Genomic DNA, 13,011 nt, shown 5'->3' with positions numbered 1-13,011 from the left:
CCTGTCCCCAGCACAGTGTCCCCATCCCCTGTCCCCAGCACAGTGTCCCCACCCCCTGTCCCCAGCACAGTGACCCCACCCCCTGTCCCCAGCACAGTGTCCCCACCCCCTGTCCCCAGCACAGTGTCCCCACCCCCTGAGCACAGCACAGTGTCCCCACCCCCTGAGCACAGCACAGTGTCCCCACCCCCTGTCCCCAGCACAGTGACCCCACCCCCTGTCCCCAGCACAGTGTCCCCACCCCCTGTCCCCAGCACAGTGTCCCCACCCCCTGTCCCCAGCACAGTGTCCCCACCCCCTGTCCCCAGCACAGTGTTCCCATCCCCTGAGCCCAGCACAGTGTCCCCATCCCCTGTCCCCAACACAGATACCCCACCCCCTGTCCCCAGCACAGTGTCCCCATCCCCTGTCCCCAGCACAGTGTCCCCACCCCCTGAGCACAGCACAGTGTCCCCATCCCCTGTCCCCAGCACAGTGTCCCCACCCCCTGTCCCCAGCACAGTGTCCCCACCCCCTGTCCCCAACACAGATACCCCATCCCCTGTCCCCAGCACAGTGTCCCCATCCACTGAGCCCAGCACAGTGTCCCCATCCCCTGTCCCCAGCACAGTGTCCCCATCCCCTGTCCCCAGCACAGTGTCCCCACCCCCTGTCCCCAACACAGATACCCCATCCCCTGTCCCCAGCACAGTGTCCCCACCCCCTGTCCCCAGCACAGTGTCCCCACCCCCTGTCCCCAGCACAGATACCCCATCCCCTGTCCTCAGCACAGTGTCCCCATCCCCTGAGCCCAGCACAGTGTCCCCATCCCCTGTCCCCAACACAGATACCCCACCCCCTGTCCCCAGCACAGTGTCCCCACCCCCTGTCCCCAGCACAGATGCCCCACCCCCTGTCCCCAGCACAGTGTCCCCATCCCCTGTCCCCAGCACAGTGTCCCCACCCCCTGTCCCCAGCACAGATACCCCATCCCCTGTCCCCAGCACAGTGTCCCCATCCCCTGTCCCCAGCACAGTGTCCCCATCCCCTGAGCCCAGCACAGTGTCCCCATCCCCTGTCCCCAACACAGATACCCCACCCCCTGTCCCCAGCACAGTGTCCCCACCCCCTGTCCCCAGCACAGATACCCCACCCCCTGTCCCCAGCACAGTGTCCCCACCCCCTGTCCCCAGCACAGTGTCCCCATCCCCTGTCCCCAACACAGATACCCCACCCCCTGTCCCCAGCACAGTGTCCCCACCCCCTGTCCCCAGCACAGTGTCCCCATCTTCTGAGCCCAGCACAGTGTCCCCATCCCCTGTCCCCAACACAGATACCCCACCCCCTGTCCCCAGCATAGTGTCCCCACCCCCTGTCCCCAGCACAGTGTCCCCACCCCCTGTCCCCAACACAGATACCCCATCCCCTGTCCCCAGCACAGTGTCCCCATCCACTGAGCCCAGCACAGTGTCCCCATCCCCTGTCCCCAGCACAGTGTCCCCATCCCCTGTCCCCAGCACAGTGTCCCCACCCCCTGTCCCCAACACAGATACCCCATCCCCTGTCCCCAGCACAGTGTCCCCACCCCCTGTCCCCAGCACAGTGTCCCCACCCCCTGTCCCCAGCACAGTGTCCCCACCCCCTGTCCCCAGCACAGATACCCCATCCCCTGTCCCCAGCACAGTGTCCCCATCCCCTGAGCCCAGCACAGTGTCCCCATCCCCTGTCCCCAACACAGATACCCCACCCCCTGTCCCCAGCACAGTGTCCCCACCCCCTGTCCCCAGCACAGATACCCCACCCCCTGTCCCCAGCACAGTGTCCCCATCCCCTGTCCCCAGCACAGTGTCCCCACCCCCTGTCCCCAACACAGATACCCCATCCCCTGTCCCCAGCACAGTGTCCCCATCCCCTGTCCCCAGCACAGTGTCCCCATCCCCTGAGCCCAGCACAGTGTCCCCATCCCCTGTCCCCAACACAGATACCCCACCCCCTGTCCCCAGCACAGTGTCCCCACCCCCTGTCCCCAGCACAGTGTCCCCATCCCCTGTCCCCAGCACAGTGTCCCCATCCCCTGTCCCCAACACAGATACCCCACCCCCTGTCCCCAGCACAGTGTCCCCACCCCCTGTCCCCAGCACAGTGTCCCCATCTTCTGAGCCCAGCACAGTGTCCCCACCCCCTGTCCCCAGCACAGTGTCCCCACCCCCTGAGCACAGCACAGTGTCCCCATCCCCTGTCCCCAACACAGATACCCCACCCCCTGTCCCCAGCACAGTGTCCCCACCCCCTGTCCCCAGCACAGAGACCCCACCCCCTGTCCCCAGCACAGTGTCCCCACCCCCTGTCCCCAGCACAGTGTCCCCATCCCCTGTCCCCAGCACAGAGACCCCACCCCCTGTCCCCAGCACAGTGTCCCCACCCCCTGAGCACAGCACAGTGTCCCCATCCCCTGTCCCCAACACAGATACCCCACCCCCTGTCCCCAGCACAGTGTCCCCACCCCCTGTCCCCAGCACAGAGACCCCACCCCCTGTCCCCAGCACAGTGTCCCCACCCCCTGAGCACAGCACAGTGTCCCCATCCCCTGTCCCCAACACAGATACCCCACCCCCTGTCCCCAGCACAGTGTCCCCACTCTCTGAGCCCAACACAGTGACCCCACCCCCTGTCCCCAGCACAGAGACCCCACCCCCTGTCCCCAGCATAGTGACCCCACCCCCTGACCCCAGCACAGTGTCCCCATCCTCTGACCCCAGCACAGTGACCCCACCCCCTGTCCCCAGCACAGAGACTCCACCCCCTGTCCCCAGCACAGTGACCCCACCCCCTGTCCCCAGCACAGTGACCCCACCCCCTGTCCCCAGCACAAAGACCCCACCCCCTTATAGTGACCTCAGCACAAAGACCCCACCCCCTGAGCCCAGCACAGATCCCCCACCCCCTGTCCTCAGCACAGAAACCCCACCCCCTTGACCCCAACACAGAGACCCACCCCCTGACCCCAGTACTGTGACCCCACCCCCGACCCCAGCACAGTGACCCCACCCCCTGACTCCATCACAGTGACCCCACCCCCTGACCCCAGCAGAAAGACCCCACCCCCTTATAGTGACCCCAGCATAGAGACCCCACCCACTGTCCCCAGCACAGATTCCCCACCCCCTGAGCCTAGCACAGTGACCCCACTCCCTGAGCCCAACACAGTGACCCCGCCCCCTGTCCCCAGCACAGAGACCCCAGCACAGAGACACCACCCCCTGAGCCCAGCACAGATTCCCCACCCCCATCCCTAGCACAGAGACACCAACCCCCCATCCCCAGCACAGAGACCCCACTCCCCTGACATCAGCACAGTGACCCCCCTTGACCCCAGCACAGAGACCCCACCCCTTGACCCCAGCCCAGTGACCCCACTCCCTTGACCCCAGCACAGTGACCCACCTTGACCCCAGCACAGTGAGCCCACCCCCTTGACCCCAGCACAGTGACCCCCTTGACCCCAACAGTGACCCCACCCCCTGACCCCAGCACAGTGACTCATTGAGGACCTACCCCACTTCCTCTGGCCCCACACATAAATTCTCTCCGTTGAGCTTGACTGGACCTCCCCTTTCCTTCGCTGCCCTCTTGATCCTAATATATGTATAAAATGCTTTGGGATTTTCCTTAACCCTATTTGCCAAAGACATTTCATGGTCCCTTTTAGTCTCTTAACTCTTGGTAAAATTATTTCCTGCTATCCTCATATTCTTCCAGGGCTGTGTCTGTCCTCAGGTTCCTAAACCTCACATCTGCCTTTCTTATTCTGGTTGACTAAGCTCACAATTTCTCTTGTCATCCTAGCTTCCTGAATCGTGCCATCCTTATCCTTCAGTTTCATGGGAACAGACTGTGTCCTGAACTCTAACCAACCGGCCTTGCGAGGATTCCCACATGTCAGATGTGGATTTACCCTCAAACAGCCATCCTCCCCTATCTACTGCCTAATACAGTCATAGCTCGCCTTCCCCCAGTGTAGTAATTCCAATTGTGGGGTACTCTTATCCTTATCCATAAGTTAAAACTTACTGAATTATGATCACTATTCCCACTGAAACTTTGATCACGTGACTGGGCTCATTCCCCAATTCCAGGTCTAGTGTGGCCCCTTCCCAAGTTGGGCTATTTATAGATCACTTCAACAAGTCCTCCTGGGTGGTCTTAAAAATCCAAGTCCCGGCACAACTCAGTGAGTCCTCGTCCTCCCCATCAGAATATTGGTGTCCCTCCAGATTAGGTGCAGCCCATCCTCCTTGTACAGGTCCCACCTGCCCTAGAAGACATCCCAATGATCCAGATATCTCCTACTCTAGCCGCATATTAAACTGTGTTACCTTCCTATTCCGAGCTTCACTGGCACAAGGAGTAGTTCTGAGATTACAACTCTAGAGGTTCTGGTTTTCACCTTCCTTCCCTGAACTCCCTTTTGCAAGACCTCGTCACTCTTCTTGCCAATGCTGCCAGTCCCATTGTGCACCACGACCTCTGTTTGCTCCCCCACTCTTTTGAGAATATCCTGTGCCCACTCACCTTTGACCCTGGCACTAGGGAGGCAAAACCAGAGTCCCTTTTGCAGCCAAAGAAATGCCATCCTGTGCCCGTGACTATATATTGATTCCAATACTTTTCTAACAATAAATATTAGGCTAAACAGCCAACAGTGACCTGCATTTTGCCTCAATCCCTTTTTGAATAGGGGTGTCACATTAACAGGTTTCCAATCCTCTGGGACTTTTCCAGATTCCAACAGTTTTTGGAAAATTGCAACCAATGCATCCACAATCTCTGCAGCTCTGTCTTTTAGGATCCTTGGGTCCAAGCCATCAGGACCAGGGGGACTGATCCACCTTTAACCCCATTAGTTTATCTAATATTACCACTTTGATGATGATGGTACTTAATTCCTTCCCCATATTCCTTAGCATTAATGGAATGCTCCATAAAGACTGATGCAAAAGATCTGTTTAACTCGTCGACCATTTTCTTATTCACCAAACTGTTTTTTTTAAAGGGGTCTACGTTCATTTTTATCTCTATTCCTTTTTATATATTTAAATAAGCTCTTATTGTCAGTATTTATATTTCTCGCTAGTTTGCCTTCATAGTTTGTTTTGTCTTTAATTATCTTTTTAGTCTTCCTTTGTGGGACTCTGAAATTATCGCTGTCTTCGGGATTGACTTTAGCTTCTTATATGTTTTCCTTGTCAACTTAATACTCTCGACTTTCTTGGTTAGCATGACTGGTTTACCCCTCTCAGAATCTTTCCTCCTTACTAGGGCGTATTTTTGCTGAAAGTCATGAATTACCTCCTTTTAAATATCTGCCCCTGTTTGCTTACTGTCTAATCTATCCTCTCAGTTCACTTTCCCTAACTCTATCCCCAATTCATTGTAATGTCCTTTATTTAAGTTAAACACAGTTGTTCTGACCCAAGTTTCTCACTCTCAAATTGATTATTAAATACGATCATGTTATGATCACTACTTCCTCGGCAATCTTTTTACCCTGAGCTCATTTATTAAACCTGCCTCATTACCAGGTGTAAGTTGGCCGACTGCTTGGTGGGCTCCATGATGTAATAGAGTCATAGAGATGTACAGCATGGAAACAGACCCTTTGGTCCAACCCGTCCATGCCAACCAGATATCCCAACCCAATCTAGTCCCACCTGCCAGCACTTGGCCCATATCCCTCCAAACCCTTCCTATTCATATACCCATTCAAATGCCTCTTAAGTGTTGCAATTGTACCAGCCTCCATCACTTCCTCTGGCAGCTCATTCCATACCCGTACCACTCTCTGCGTGAAAAAGTTGCCCATTAGGTCCCTTTTATATCTTTCCCCTCTCACCCTAAACCTATGCCCTCTAGTTCTGGACTGCACAATCCTGGGGAAAAGACTTTGCCTATTTACCCTATCCATGCCCCTCATAATTTTGTAAACCTCTATAAGGTCACCCCTCAGCCTCCGATGCTCCAGGGAAAACAGCCCCAGCCTATTCAACCTCTCCCTGTAGCTCAAATCCTCCAACCCTGGCAACATCCTTGTAAATCTTTTCTGAACCTTTTCAAGTTTCACAACATCTTTCCGATAGGAAGGAGACCAGAATTGCATGCAATATTCCAACAGTGGCCTAACCAATGTCCTGTACAGCCGCAACATGACCTCCCAACTCCTGTACTCAATACTCTGACCAATAAAGGAAAGCATACCAAACGCCTTCTTCACTATCCTATCTACCTGCGACTCCACTTTCAAGGAGCTATCAACCTGCACTCCAAGGTCTCTTTGTTCAGCAACACTCCCTAGGACCTTACCATTAAGTGTATAAGTCCTGCTAAGATTTGCTTTCCCACAATGCAGCACCTCTCATTTATCTGAATTAAACTCCATCTGCCACTTCTCAGCCCATTGGCCCATCTGGTCCAGATCCGGCTGTAATCTGAGGTAACCTTAATGCCCTCTATGAATTTATTGTTGTAGTTGCCCTTTCCAATTTGGTTCACCCAATCAATGAGGGGATTCAGACTGACTGAGTGAGTGGGCAGGAGTATGGCGGGTGGAATCTAAAGTGTGAGGTAGGAGGACCAAAAGAATCACTTCAATGATGTGAGATTGGCAAGCGATAAAGTCCAAAAGGACCTTGGTGTCCGAAGTCAAACCGTACGTTGGCCTTATCACCAGGTGATTTGAGTACAGGAGCAATGAGGCCTGGCGACAGTTGTATGGAGCACTTACAAGACCACATCTGGAGTGGTCTTCCTGAAGGAAGGACACAGAGGGAATGTAGGGAAGACTCACCAGACTGATTCCGACAACGGTGGGACGATTCTGTGGGATGCAATTGAGAAAAGTGGGCCTGTATTCTCTGGAGTTTAGAAGAATCAGAGGTGGTGTCATAGAAACGTACCAAATTCTTTAAATGGGAATTGACAGAGTAGATGCAGAAAACATGTTTCCCCTGGCTCTGGGGTCCAGGGGTCACAGTTGCAGAATAAAAGAGAAGCTATTTAGGACAGTTAGAAAGAGGAGAAAGTTTTTTCTCGGAGATGGTATTTGGAAACCCTGACTCTTGAGGCCCTCTCATTGAGCAGGGTCACGACAGAGATGGGATGGAAAGCAAGTGATAGCAAGATTAGCAACAGTAGTGGCACGGTGGCTCAGTGGTTAGCACTGCTGCCTCACAGCGCCAGAGACCAGGGTTCGATTCCCGCTTCGGGCGACTGTCTGTGTGGAGTTTGCACATTCTCCCCTGGGTCTACATGGGTTTCCTCCGGGTGCTCCGGTTTCCTCCCACAGTCCAAAGATGTGCAGGTTAGGTGAATTGGTCATGCTAAATTGCCCGTAGAGTTAGGTGCGTTAGTCAGGGGGAATGGGTCTGGGTGGGTTACTCTTCGGAGGGGCAGTGTGGACTGGTTGGGCCGAAGGGCCTATTTCCACACTGTAGGGAGTTGAATCTAATCTAAAGGGGACCTAAGGGGCAACTTTTTCACGCAGAGGGTGTTAAGTGTATGGAATGAGCTGCCAGAGGAAGTGGTGGAGGCTGGTACATTTAAAAGGCATTTGGATGGGTATATGAATGGGAAGGGATGTGCTGACATATTTATTTGGGATATCTGGTCAGCATGGACAAGTTGGCCCGAAGGGACTGTTTCCATGCTGTACCTCTCTGCTTGGTATATCTGTTTTAATCTTTGATCTTTTTCGACCTCCCTCTTATTTCTAATCTGTGTGCTGCATTAATAATTCTTCGACATTTAATATCCATAAACTCCCTGTTTGCGAACTAGGAAAGCCGGGTTAAATTGAAAACTTAAGTTCACTTGGGCCAATGGGTTAAAACCTGAACCAGTCTCAATTGGGCCAGTCCATTGACGTATCAAATCCTGAGGGATCCTGACAGAGTGGACGTGGAGAGGACATTTGCCCTTCTGGGAGTCGACACTGAGAAGGTCACTGTTCCGAAAAGCAGGGCTTGTCCATTTAAAACCAAAGTGTTCAAAACCCAATGGGTCCTCTCAGGGTGTGGGTTTTTGGAACACCTTCCCTTAAGATGGTGGGGGAAGCAGTGTCCTGGAATATTTCGAAGGCTGACTTGCGTACAGTTCTGGTCACCGCATTATAGAAAGGATGTGGAAGCTTCGGAAAAGGTTCAGAGGAGATTTACCAGGACGTTGCCTGGTATGGAGGGAAGGTCTTATGAGGAAAGGCTGAGGGACTTGAGGCTGTTTTCGTCAGGTTAGATTCCCTACAGGATGGAAACAGGCCCTTCAGCCCAACACCGACCCTCCAAAGAGTAACCCACCCAGACCCAATGCCGCACCTATATTTACCCCTAACTAATGCACCTAACACCAGGGGCAATTTAGCATGGCCGATTTACCTAACCTGCACATCTTTGGATAGTGGGAGGGAACCCACGCAGACACAGGGAGAATGTGCAAACTCCACACAGACAGTCAGTCAGTCACCTGAGGTGGGAATCGAACCCAGGTCCCCAGCGCTGGGAGGCAGCAGTGCTAACCACTGAGCCATCGTGCCACCCCAGAGAGAAGAAGGTTGAGAGGTGACTTAATAGAGACATACAAAGTGATCAGAGGGTTAGATAGGGTGGACAGTGAGAGCCTTTTTCCTCAGATGGTGATGGCTAGCACAAGGGGACATTGCTTTAAATTGAGGGGTGATAGATATAGGACAGATGTCAGAGGTAGTTTCTTTACTCAGAGAGAAGGCGGGGTGTGGAACGCCCTGCCTGTAACAGTAGGATACCCACCAACTTTAAGGGTATTTAAATGGTCACTGGATAGGCATATGGATGAGAATGGAATGGTGTAGGTTAGATGGGCCTCAGATTGGTTCCACAGGTCGGCGCAACATCGAGGGCCGAAGGGCCTGTACTGCGCTGTCATGTTCTATGTTCTATGTTCTAATCCTTGTACCTTTCCCTCTGTCATGCAGTGCAATCGCTTTCTGTGTTTCTCCAAAGCTGAGAATACCATCATATATTCAGAGTTAATCCACTGAGCTGCTTTTCAAAGGTGTCAGATAGATTGACATCGGCGTTTCCACTGTTAATACGATCAGGCTGATCTTCCAGGAGGTGACGTTTTGTGTACTTATTCACGGGATGAGGGCATTACTTACTCGGCCAGCATTTAATGCCCATCCCAGAGGGCAGTTCAGAGTCAATCACATCGCTGCGGGTCTGGAGTCACATGTAGGCCCAGACCAGGTAAGGATGGCAGATTCCCTTCCCGAAAGGACATCAGTGACCCAGACGGAAACATGATGTGGAGGTGCCGAGGTTGGTTTTGGGGATAGACAAAGTCAGAAATCACATGACACCAGGTGGTAGCCCAACAGGTTTATTTGAAACCACAAGCTTCTTTCAGAGCGCTGCTCCTTCATCAGGTGATGTTCAAAAGCTGACGATTTCAAATAAACCTGTTGGACTATAACCCCAGTGTCATGTGACTGCTGACAGACCCAAACAAAAACAGAAATTACTGGAAAAAGCTCAGTTCTGAGGGTCCGAAGCATTAACTCTGATCTCTCTCTCTCCACAGATGCTGCCAGACCCGCTGAGCTTTTCCAGCAACTTTCTGTTTTCCAGCCCCTGCAGTTCTTTCGATTTTGTCGTTTCGTGAACCAAATTGGTTTTTCTTGACAATCTGGCCACCATTAAACTCTTCATTCCAGATTTGGACTGAATTCAGAGTCCACCGTCAGCTGTGGTGAGACTCGAACCCAGGTCTCCAGAGCATTACCTCGTTCTCTCGACTTGCCCATTTTTCTTTCCTCGATTCAATTCCTCTGTTGAAATTGGGATGCGCTGACAGGATGGTTTCTCAGTCACAGCATTTCCCCCAGGGGGACCTCTGTGTTCCAGGCCCAGCATCTTATCTTGCCCATTTGAGCAGGCCATTCCAGGGAAATGACCAAATGTTAAAAGCCGTCCAGCCGCATCTTCCATTCACCTTTAACGTGGGGGAAATGAGGCAGAGAGAAAACAGGTGAATGAGACACACTGGTCTGACGCGGCTCGGATATTTCAGACTGGAACCCCCCCCATTGCAAATATTTCCAAATATTGGATGTATCACTACCTGGTATGGTAACTGTACCATTCAAGATTGGAGACGGTTACAGAGAGTGATGAACCTGGCCTGGACAATCACAAAGGCCAACCTCCCATCTACAGAATCCATCTCCCAGGCCCGTATCAAGGAAAGGTCGCCAGCATTCTCAGAGATCCATCCCACCCTGGCAATGTTTCTCTACAGCCTCTACCATCGGGGAGAAGGTACAGAAACCTGAACACACGCACCAGCCGGTTTCGAAACAGTTTCTACCCTCCTGTTCGAATACTGAATGGACTCACAAACTCTTAGCATTCACCTGTCCCTGTGTTTTGGGTTTTGCCGCTGTTCACCTATAATTTACGATCTATGCTACTTAACTCTGTGACCTGCCTGTATTGCTCGCAGGACACAGCTTTTCACTGAGCCCCGGTACACAGGACAATAAATTCAATTCAATATTGCTGGCTGTTCCATCCGGATAGGGACACTACAAAGTGCGCAGGAGGTGCAGGTGGCGCTATGTTAGGAGAGCAAAAAGAGGTGAGTTTGAAGGAGGATTTGAAAGGACGTCCCCATTACAGTGGAAGGGTGGTGATTCCCAGATGGTAAAGAGTTTCTGATTGGCATTGCTTTGCATTAGCGCTGTGCCTCATTAAATCAGCTCCTACAACACAGCTTCGGCAAAGAGCAGCCACGTGCCTGGTACTATTACCGGAATGTTGTCAGGGTCCATAGCCTTTGCAGTATCCAACCATTTCGTGATATCACGTCGAGTGATTCGAGTTGGCGGAAGACTGGTATCTGTAATGCTGGGCACCACACGAGATAGATCATCCACTTGGCACTTCTTAGATTGCTTACAGTGTGGAAACAGGCCCTTCGGCCCAACAGGTCCACACCGACCCGCCGAAGCGCAACCCACCCAGACCCATTCCCCTACATTCACCCCTTCACCTAACACTACAGGCCATTTAGCATGGCCAATTCACCTGCACACTTTTGGACTGTGGGAGGAAACCGGAGCACCCGGAGGAAACCCACGCAGACACGGGGAGAACGTGCAAACTCCACACAGTCGGTCGCCTGAGGCGGGAATTGAACCCAGGTCTCTGGCGCTGTGAGGCAGCAGTGCTAACCACTGTGCCGCCCACAGATGTGCTCAGACAATTAACAACCAACTTCTGTTTCTCCAAACCTTAGATAACAATTTAACAAAGGTGACAGTGCGATTAAAGAGGTATTAACACCAAGACCAGATAGTATCACGCCCAGGTTAGAATTTGGTTTTACTGTCACATGTACTCAAGTACTGGCATATCTGTACAGCCATTCTCGGCCGCCATCTTAGCTACAAAATTGGAAAACATGGGAGAGAATGTGAAGTGAGCAAAGACGTAGTGGCTAAGTGATGGTAAGCCTGGGGTACAAACCAAGTTGCAGGGGAGAAGCAGGAAGTTTCACACTGAGCACTTGGGAAAGAACAAATTTGAATGGGGGAATGGTGTGATGACACTTGCTTGCAGAATGAGATCATCAGACAGGGCCTTGACATCAACAGAGGGTTGGGACATCAGAGAGAGCGATCCAACATGTCACTGCCAAGGGTCAGTATTTGGTGCCCATCCCTCAGTGCCCCTGGAACAGAGTGGCTTGCTCAGCCACTTCAGAGTCAGTGGCAGATGGAGTTTAATTCAGATAAATGCGAGGTGCTGCATTGTGGGAAAGTAAATCTTAGCAGGACTTATACACTTAATGGTAAGGTCCGAGGGAGTGTTGCTGAACAAATAGACCTTGGAGTGCAGGTTCATAGCTCCTTGAAAGTGGAGTCACAGGTTGATAGGATAGTGAAGAGGGCGTTTCCTTTATTGGTCAGAGTATTGAGTACAGGAGTTGGGAGGTCATGTTGCGGCTGTACAGGACATTGGTTAGGCCACTGTTGGAATATTGGTCTCCTTCCTATCGGAAAGATGTTGTGAAACTTGAAAGGGTTCAGAAAAGATTTACAAGGATGTTGCCAGGGTTAGGGGATTTGAGCTACAGGGAGAGGCTGAACAGGCTGGGGCTGTTTTCCCTGGAGCATCAGAGGCTGAGGGGTGACCTTATAGAGGTTTACAAAATTATGAGGGGCATGGATAGGGTAAATAGGCAAAGTCTTTTCCCTGGGGTGGGGGAGCCCAGAACTAGAGGGCATAGGTTTAGGGTGAGAGGGGAAAGATATAAGAGAGACCTGATGGGCAACTTTATCACACAGAGGGTGGTACGTGTCTGGAATGAGCTGCCAGAGGAAGTGGTGGAGGCTGGTACAATTGTAACATTTAAGAGGCATTTGGATGGGTATATGAATAGGAAGGGTTTGGAGGGATATGGGCCGGGTGCTGGCAGGTGGAACTAGATTGGGTTGGGATATCTGGTCGGCATGGACGGGTTGGACCGAAGGGTCTGTTTCCGTGCTGTACACCTCTATGACATGGCTATGGGTCTAGAGTTACGTGTGGGCCAGACCAGGTAAGGACAGTAGATTTTCTTCCCCGAAGTGAACAGTTGAGGGTTTGACAAAAATCAATGGAAGATGTCATATCACCAAGATCAGCTTTCAGTTCCAGATTTATTCATCGAATTTCTATCCCACCAGCAGGGGTGGAATTTGAGCCCAGGCCGAGGTTGGCAAATTACTGGTCCGGGTACATTCCCACGATCCCGTCAGCTCCCTTGTGACATCGTAACACGCTCTCAAAGAGAAGCTTCCCAAAGTCTGACACTGAGCTGGGCAAGGGCTGCTGAGGAAGCATGGCCAGAGAGCTCGGTTGCTAAGGCGGGTCTGAAATAAGGAGAGAGAGGTGGGAGAGGTCACCAGGTTGAGGGAGGGAATGCCAGGGGGCTGAAGGCCAGGCCCCCAAATGGCAGAGC

General features: G+C 52.5%; 1 long non-coding RNA gene across 2 annotated transcripts in view; it reads right to left on the bottom strand.

Annotated features, from left to right (window-relative positions):
• Positions 1 to 8,468: 8,468 nt before the first annotated feature.
• Positions 8,469 to 13,011, bottom strand: part of LOC148134644 (uncharacterized) — a 12,912-nt gene continuing 8,369 nt past the window's right edge. Inside the window, exon 3 of one of the 2 annotated variants that reach the window (XR_015755732.1) lies at positions 8,469 to 9,999. This is a non-coding gene — a long non-coding RNA (uncharacterized LOC148134644). Of the gene's footprint in view, positions 10,000 to 12,690; positions 12,923 to 13,011 lie in introns of those variants that run through there. The other variant, XR_015755733.1, reaches the window with a different exon arrangement.

Source organism: Chiloscyllium plagiosum, unplaced genomic scaffold (genome assembly GCF_037043375.1).
Source record: "Chiloscyllium plagiosum isolate Xiang-an unplaced genomic scaffold, Cpla_swu_hap1 HiC_scaffold_53X, whole genome shotgun sequence".
NCBI lineage: Eukaryota > Metazoa > Chordata > Chondrichthyes > Orectolobiformes > Hemiscylliidae > Chiloscyllium > Chiloscyllium plagiosum.
This window is presented reverse-complemented; position numbering and strand designations above follow the sequence as displayed.